The following is a 9,465-nucleotide window of genomic DNA, read 5'->3' as shown; positions in this document are numbered from 1 at the left end:
CTTCCTTAAGTACCCTGGGATGTAGATTATCAGGCCCTGGGGATTTCTCGGCCTTCAGTCCCATCAATTTTCCTAACACCATTTCCCTACAAATACTGATTTCTTTCAGTTCCACCCTTTCATCAGACCCTATGTTCCCCGGCATCTCTGGGAGGTTATTTGTGTCCTCCTTTGTGAAGACAGAACCAAAATATGTATTTAGTTGGTCTGCCATTTCTTTGTTCCCCATTATAAATTCCCCCGATTCTGACTGAAAGGGACCTACGCTTGACTTCACCAATCTTTTTCTCTTTCCATATCTATAAAAGCTTTTACAGTCAGTTTTTATGTTCTCTACAAGCTTACTCTCATATTCTATTTTCCCTTTCTTAATTAATCCCTTTGTCCTCCTTTGTTGAATCCTAAACTGCTCCCAATCCTCAGGGTTATTGCTTTTTCTGGCCAATTTATATGCCCTCTCCTTGGATCTTATGCTATCCCTAATTTCCCTTGTTAGCCACGGTTGGGTCACCTTTTTTGTTTTATTTTTATGCCAAACTGGGATGAACAAATTCTGTAGTTCATCCATTCGGTCTTTGAATGTTTGCCATTGCCTATCCACCGTCAACCCTTTGAGTGCCATTCCCCAATCAATCCTACCCAACTCGCTCCTCAGACCATCATAGTTTCCTTTATTTAAATTGAGGACCCTAGTCTCCGAGTCAACTACTTCATTCTCCATCTTAATGAAGAATTCGATCATATTACGATCGCTCTGACCCAAGGGGCCTCTTACAACAAGATTGCTAATTAATCCTTTCTCGTTACATAATACCCAGTCTAAGATGGCCTGATCTCTGGTTGGTTCCTCGACATATTGGTCCAGGAAACCATCCTGTAAACACTCCAGGAATTCCTCCTCCACAGTATTGTTACTCATTTGGTTGGCCCAATCTATATGTAGATTAAAGTCACCCATGATGACTGCTGTGCCCTTATTGCACGCTTCTTTAATTTCTCTTTGAATGCCATCCCCAACCTCCGCCTTACTGTTTGGATGTCTATAAACCACTCCCACTAACGTTTTTTTCCCCTTAGTATTTCTCAATTCTACCCATACAGATTCCACCTCATCAGAGCTAATATCCTTCATTACAATTGTGTTAATCCCTTCTTTAACCAGTAATGCTACCCCACCTCCCTTTCCTTTTTGCCTATCTTTCCTGAATATCGAATACCCCTGGATGTTGAGTTCCCAGTCCTGGCCTTCCTTGAGCCACGTTTCCGTAATCCCAACCAAATCGTATTTGTTTACTTCTATTTGCGCAGCCAATTCATCCACCTTATTACAAATGCTCCTCGCATTAAGACACAAAGCCTTCAGGCTTGTTTTTTTAACGCTCTTAGACCTATTAGAATTATTATTTACTGTGGCCATGTTTGATTTAAACCGTTGATTTCTCTGACTGCCACTTTTGTTTTTCTCCTTCCTATCTTTTGCTTTTATCCTTGTTTCCCTTTCCTCTGTCTCCCTGCTCAGGTTCCCAACCCCCTGCCATTTTAGTTTAAACCCTCCCCCACAGCACTAGCAAACACTCCCCCTAGGACATTGGTTCCAGCCCTGCCCAGGTGCAGACCGTCCAGTTTGAACTGGTCCCACCTCCCCCAGAACCGGTTCCAATGTCCCAGGAACTTGAATCCCTCCCCCTGGCACCATTCCTCTAGCCATGTATTCATCTGAAGTATCCTTCTATTTCTACTCTGACTAGCATGTGGCACTGGTAGCAATCCTGAGATTACTACCTTTGAGGTCCTGTTTTTTAATTTATCTCCTAACTCCCTATACTCCGCTTTTAGGACCTCATCCCGCTTTTTACCTATATCGTTGGTGCCTATATGCACCACAACAACTGGCTGTTCACCCTCCCCTTCCAAGATGTTCTGGAGTCGCTCAGAGACATCCTTGACTCTTGCACCAGGGAGGCAACACACCATCCTGGAGTCTCGTTTGCGGCCGCAGAAACGCCTATCTATTCCCCTTACAATTGAATCCCCTATTACTATAGCTCTACCCCTCTTTTTCCTCCCATTCTGTGCAGCAAAGAAGATTAAGAGGAGATTTGATAGAGTTCAAAATCAGGATGGATTTTGAGAGAGTAAATAAGGAGAAACCGTTTCCAATGGCTGAAGGGACAGAAACCAGATTTAAGGCGATTGGCAAAAGAACCAGAGGTGACATGAGGAAACAGATTTTTACACCAAGTTGTTGTGATCTGGAATGCGCTGCCTGAAAGGGTGGTGGAAACAGATTCAATATTATAATTCAAAAGAGATTGAGATAAATACTTGAAGGGAAAACATTGACAGGGCTTTGGGGAAAGAGCAGGGGGAGTGGGATTAATTGGATCGCTCTTTCAAAGAGCCGGCACAGGCACGATGGGCCGAATGGCCTCCTTCAGTGCTGTATCATTCTATGATGCTATTCTACACAGACACACACACATACAGTCAGACAGATACTCACTACAGTCACACCCTCACATTTTTCCTGCATGAACTTTTATTATTAATTTCAAAGACTTTACGAAAAGGGCGGGAGTGGTGGGCGGAGGGTTCTTAAAGGGACAGGGACTCTTCTTTTCAATGTGATTTTTATTAAAGGGACCGAGTCCCTCCTTGCCTGTGGAGGAGCAATTTTAAAAGGACAGCGTCTCGAAATCAGGTGCTGTCTGCGTGTGAACCACCTCCTCCCAATTTCCTGCCAAGCAATCCCTGCGGGCACCACTCCACTCTAGGAGTGGCTGCTAGAATCATTCAGCACAGAAGGAGGCCATTCAGCCCATCGTGCCTGTGCCGGCTCTTTGAACAAGCTCTCCATTTAGTCCCACTCCCCTGCTCTTTCCCCATAGCCCTGCAAAATTTTCCCCTTCAAGTATTTATCCAATTCCCCAGTGAACGTTATTATTGACTCTGCTTCCACCGCCCTTTCAGGCAGCGCATTCCAGATCACAACAACTCGCTGCGTCAATAAAATTCTCCTCACCTCGCCTCTGGTTCTTTTGTCAATGACCTTATATCTGTGTCCTCTGGTTACCGACCCTCCTGCCACTGGAAACAGTTTCTCCTTATAAGCTACAGCTATACAAAGCCCTGGTTAGACCCCAGAGAGTCATAACGGCACAGAAGGAGGCCATTCGGCCCATCGAGTCCGTGCCGGCTCTCTGTAGAACAATCCAGTCAGTCCCATTCCCCCGCTCTATCCCCGTAGCCCTGCAAGTTTATTTCCCTCAAGTGCCTATCCAGTCTCCCCTTGAAAACATTGAGTGTCTCCGCTTCCACCACTTCCGTCGGCAGCGAGTTCCAGGTCCTCACCACTCGCTGTGTAAAAAAGTTTTTCCTCACATCCCCCCTGTATCTCTTGCCCAAAACCTTAAATCTGTGTCCCCTAGTCCTTGTACCATCAACTCGTGGGAACAGCCTTTCCCCGTCTAGCCTATCCAAACCCGTCATAATCTTGTACACCTCTATCAAATCACCCCTCAACCTCCTTTGCTCTAATAAAAACAAATCCAGCTTCTCCAACCTGTCCTTTGTAGCTAAGATCCCCCATCCCCGGAACCATTCTGGTAAATCTCCTCTGCACCCTCTCAAGGGCCTTCACATCCTTCCTAAAGTGTGGTGACCAGAACTGGACGCAATACTCCAGTTGTGGCCTAACCAGCGCTTTATAAAGGTTCAGCATAACTTCTCTACTTTTGTACTCAATACCTCAATTTATGAAGCCCAAGATCCCATATGCTTTGTTAACCACTCTCAATATGTCCCGCCACCTTCAGGGACCTACGCACAGTAACTCCCAGGAACTCCCTGGAGCACTGTGTACAGTTCTGGGCACCGCACCTCAGAAAGGATATACTGACCTTGGAAGGAGTGCAGCACAGATTCACCAGAATGTTACCCGGGCTCCAAGGGTTAGATTATGAGGGAGAGATTACATAAACTAGGCTTGTGTTCCCTGGAATCTAGAAGGTTAAGGAGTGATTGAGGATTTTAGGATTTTGAAAGGAATTGGTAGTGTAGATAGAGAGAAACTTTTTCCGCCGGTGGGGGAGTCGAGGACAAGGGGACATCACCTTAAAATCAGAGCCAGGCCATTCAGGAGAGAAGTTGGGAAACACTTCTTCACACAAAGGGTGGTAGAAGTGTGGAACCCTCTCCCACAGAAAGCAGTCGATGCCAGCTCAATTAATCATTTTAAATCCCAGAGCGATAGATTTTTGCTAGACAAGGGAGCAAAGGGATATGGAGCCAAGGCAGGTGGGTGGAGTTAAGACACAGATCGGCCATGATCTCATTGAATGGCGGAACAGGCTGGAGGGGCTGAATGGCCTCCTCCTGTTCCCATGCTCCTATTTACTCCATCAAAACCCTTCCTGTTTTGAACACCTCTATTAAATCTCCGCTGCACCTTCTCTGCTCCAAGGAGAACAATCCCAGCTTCTCCAGTCTCTCCACATAACCGAAATCCTCTGTGTGTTTGTCATGGCGCAGCAGGCTATAGCAAACAGCTTTCTTAAGAACATAAGAAATAGGAGCAGGAGCAGGCCATTCGGCCCTTTGAGCCTGCTCCGCCATTCAATAAGATCATGGCTGATCTTCTACCTCATCGCCACCTTCCCGCCCGATCCCCATATCCCTCGATTCCCCATGAGTCCCAAAATCTATCGATCTCAGCCTTGATTATACTCAATGACTGAGCCTCCACAGCCCTCTGGGGCAGAGAATTCCAAAGATTCACAACCCTCTGAGTGAAGAAATTTCTCCTCATCTCAGTCCTAAATGGCCGACCCCTTATTCTGAGACTGTGACCCCTGGTTCTAGACTCCCCAGCCAGGGGAAACAGTCTCCCAGCATCTACCCTGTCGAGCCCTGTAAGAATTGTAGATGTTTCAATGACATCACCTCTCATTCTTCAAAATTCCTGGGAATATAGGCCTAGACTCCTCAATCTCCCCTCACAGGACAATCCCTCCATCCCAGGAATCAGTCTGGTGAACCTTTGTTGCACTCCCTCTAAGGCAAGTATGTCCGTCCTTAGGTAAGGAGACCAAAACTGTACACAATACCCCACAAGGGTGTGTGCTGAGCCCCCTCCTCTACTCCCTCTTCACCCACGACTGTGTGGCTGTTCATGGTTCCAACACCATCATCAAGTTTGCGGATGATACCACGGTAGTAGGCCAGATCACCAACAACGATGAGTCAGCCTACAGGGAGGAGGTCCAGCATCTCGTGAAGTGGTGCGCCGACAACAACCTGGCCCTTAACATCAAGAAAACCAAAGAAATCGTTGTGGACTTCAGGAAGTCTAAAGGCGGAAGTCACACCCCCATCCACATCCATGGGGCTGTGGTGGAAAGGGTGAACAGCTTTAAGTTCCTCGGAGTCCACATCACGGAAGACCTCTCCTGGTCCCTCAATACCTCCTCTCTGGTGAAGAAGGCCCAGCAGCGCCTATATTTCCTAAGGAGGCTGAAGGGATGTAACCTGTCACCCCTGATCCTCTCTAACTTTTACCGCTGCACAATTGAGAGCATCCTGACGAACTGTATCACAGTATGGTATGGCAGCTGTCGCTACTATGACCGGAAAGCCCTGCAGCGGGTAGTCAAAACTGCCCAATGCATTACCGGCACCCGGCTACTGACCATAGAGCACATATACCAGAAACGCTGTTTACGGAGGTCACAGACCATCATCAAAGACCCTACACACCCCAGCCACAGTCTGTTCGCCCTCCTGCCATCTGGGAGATGCTACAGATGCATTCGCACCTGAACGACCAGATTTAGGAACAGCTTCTTTCCCAGGGCTGTCATCCTACTGAACTCCACAAATAAACTCTAAAGCCTGCACATCTGCCAATGCACTTTATTATGGTTATGTTTATGTTAATGTATTACAAGCCAAATGAATGTTGAATGTTTAAATGTCTTAATCTAAATGTACACTCTCGGGAGCCGCAAGCCTACATTTCGTTGTACTGCACTTGTGCACTAACAATGACAATAAAGGTGATTATTATTATTATTATTATTATTAGGTGTGGTCTCACCAAGGCTCTGTATATTTGCAGTAAGACTTCTTTACTCTTATACGCCAATCATAAGAACATAAGAAGTAGGAGCAGGAGTAGGCCATACGGCCCCTCGGGCCTGCTCCGCCATTCAATAGGATCATGGCTGATCTGAATCTAGACTCACGTCCACTTCCCTGCCCTCTCCCCGTAACCCCTAATTCCCTTATCTGCTAGGAAACTGTCTATCTCCATTTTAAATGTATTTAATGTTGCAGCTTCCACAGCTCTCTGGGGTAGCAAATTCCATAGATTTACTACCCTCTGAGTGAAGAAGCTTCTCCTCATCTCAGTTTTGAAACGGCAGCCCCTTATTCTTAGATTATGCCCCCTAGTTCTAGTCTCACCCATCAGTGGAAACATCCTCACCGCATCCACCCGATCAAGCCCCCTCACAATCTTATGTTTCGATAAGATCGCCTCTCATTCTTCTGGACTCCAATGAGTAGAGGCCCAACCTACTCAAACTTTCCTCATATGTCAACCCCCTCATCTCCGGAATCAACCGAGTGAACCTTCTCTGAACCACCTCGAGAGCAAGTATACCTTTTCTTAAATATGGAAACCAAAACTGCATGCAGTATTCCAGGTGTGGCCTCACCAATACCCTGTGTAACTGCAGCAAGACTTCCCTGTTTTTATACTCCATCCCCCTTGCAATAAAAGCCAAGATTCCATTGGCCATCCTGATCACCTGCTGCACCTGCATACTAACTTTTTGTGTTTCATGCACCAGGACCCCCAGATCCCTTTGTACTGTAGCACTTTGCAGTTTCTCTCCATTTAGATAATAACTTGCTCTTTGATTTTTTCTGCCAAAGTGCATAACCTCACACTTTCCAACATTATATTGCATCTGCCAAATCTCTGCCCACTCACTTAGCCTGTCTATGTCCTTTTGCAGGTTTTTTATCTCATCCTCACTCATTGCTTTCCCTCCCATCTTTGTATTGTCGGCAAACTTGGATATGTTGCACTCGGTCCCTTCCTCCAAATCGTTAATATAGATTGTAAAGAGTTGGGGTCCCAGCACTGACCCCTGCGGAACACCACTAGTTACTGATTGCCAGCCCGAGAATGAACCATTTATCCCAACTCTTTGTTTTCTGTTAGATAGCCAATCTTCCACCCATGCCAGTATATTACCCCCAGTCCCGTGATTTCTTATCTTGATCAGTAATCTTTTGTGTGGAACCTTGTCAAATGCCTTTTGGAAGTCCAAATACACCACATCCACTGGTTCCCCTTCATCCACCCTGTATGTTACATCCTCAAAGAATTCGAGCAAATTTGTCAAACATGACTTCCCCTTCATAAAACCATGCTGACTCTGTCCTATTAAATTATGTTTATCCAAATGCTCTGTTACTGTTTCCTTAATAATGGACTCCAACATTTTGCCAACCACAGATGTTAGGTGAACTGGTCTATAGTTTCCAGCTTTTTGTCTACTTCCCTTCTTAAATAAGGGTGTTACATTAGCAGTTTTCCAATCTGCCGGGACCTTTCCTGAGTCCAGGGAGTTCTAGAAAATAATCACCAATGCATCCACAATCCCTACCGCCACTTCTCTCAAGACCCGAGGATGTAGGCCATCAGGTCCGGGGGATTTATCCGCCTTAAGTCCCTACAATCCTTTTGTAATAAAGACTAACGTACCATTTGCTTTCCTAATTGCTTGCTGCACCTGCGTGTTAAGATGAGAAATGATAAAGGCAAGAAGTCACTTGTGGGAGTGGTGTACAGGCCCCCTAACAGTAACCACACGGTAGGATGGAGTATAAAGGAAGAAATAATGGGAGCTTGTCAGAAAGGTATGGCAATAATCATGGGGGATTTTAATCTACATATAAACGGGAAAAATCAGATGGGCAAAGGTAACCTAGATGAGGAGTTCATAGAATGTTTCTTAGAACAGCACGTTCTGGAACCAACCAGAGAGCAGGCTATACTAGACCTGGTATTGTGCAGTGAGATAGGATTAATGAATGACCTCATAGTGAAGGCACCCCTAGGTAGCAGCGATCATAATATGATTGAATTTTACATTCAGTTTGAGGGAGAGAAGAATGGGTCCAAGACTAGTATTTTAAACTTAAATAAGGGCAATTATGAGGGCATGAAAGCAGAGCGAGCTAAAGTGAACAGGCAAATTAGGTTAAGGGAGAGGTCAATAGAGTTGCAGTGGCAGACATTTAAGGGGATATTTCAGAATACACAGAATATATACATTCCAACGAGAAAGAAAATTTCCAAGGGGAGGACCCACCATCCGTGGTTAACTAAAAAAGTTAATGATAGTATCAGACTTAAAGAAAAAGCATATAATTGTGCAAAGATGGCTGGCAGGTCAGAAGATTGGACAGAATATAAAAAACAGCAAAGAATGACTAAAAGATTAATAAGGAGAGAAAAATTAGAGTACCAGAGAAAGCTAGCTACAAATATAAAAACTGATAGTAAGAGTTTCTATAGATATTTAAAAAAGAAAAGAGTTAACAAAGTGAGCATTGGTCCTATAGAAAGTGAGTCTGGGGAATTAATAATGGAAAATAAGGAGATGCCAGTTGAATTGAACAGGTATTTTGCATCGGTCTTCACTATAGCGGATTCAAGTAACATCCCAGAAATAGCTGTAAATCAGGAAATGGAAGGGAGGGAGGAACTCCAGAAAATTACAATCACCAGGGAAGTGGTACTGAGCAAATTGTTGGAGCTGTGGGCTGACAAGTCCCCGGGTCCTGATGGACTTCATCCTAGGGTCTTAAAAGAAGTGGCTAGTGAGATAGTTGATGCGTTGGTTTAAATTTTCCAAAATTCCCTAGATTTGGGGATGGTTCCATTAGGTTGGAAAATAGTAAATGTAACTCCTTTACTCAAAGGGAGGGAGACAGAAAGCAGGAAACTACAGGCCAGTTAGCTTAACATCTGTCATCGGGAAGATGTTAGAAGCTATTATTGAAGACGTTATAGCAGGGCACTTGGAAAAGTTCAAGGTAATCAGGCAGAGTCAACATGGTTTTGTGAAAGGGAAATCATGTTTAACCAATTTATTGGAGTTCTTTGAGGAAGTAAATGTGCTGTGGATAAAGGGGAACCGGTGGATGTACTGTACTTAGATTTCCAGAAGGCATTTGATAAGGTGCCACATCAAAGACTATTGCAGAAAATAAAAGCTCATGTTGTACGGGGTAACATGTTGGCATGGATATAAGATTGGCTAGCTAACAGGAAACAGAGAGTAGGCATAAATGGGTCATTTTCTGGTTGGCAAGATGTAACGAGTGGTGTGCCACAGGGATCAGTGCTGGGACCTCAACTTTTTACAATTTATGTAAATGACTTGGATG

The sequence above is a fragment of the Somniosus microcephalus genome, chromosome 4 (assembly GCF_052327205.1).
Source record: "Somniosus microcephalus isolate GS21.2 chromosome 4, FLI_Smic_1.0, whole genome shotgun sequence".
NCBI lineage: Eukaryota > Metazoa > Chordata > Chondrichthyes > Squaliformes > Somniosidae > Somniosus > Somniosus microcephalus.
Note: the sequence above shows the minus strand (reverse complement) of the source record.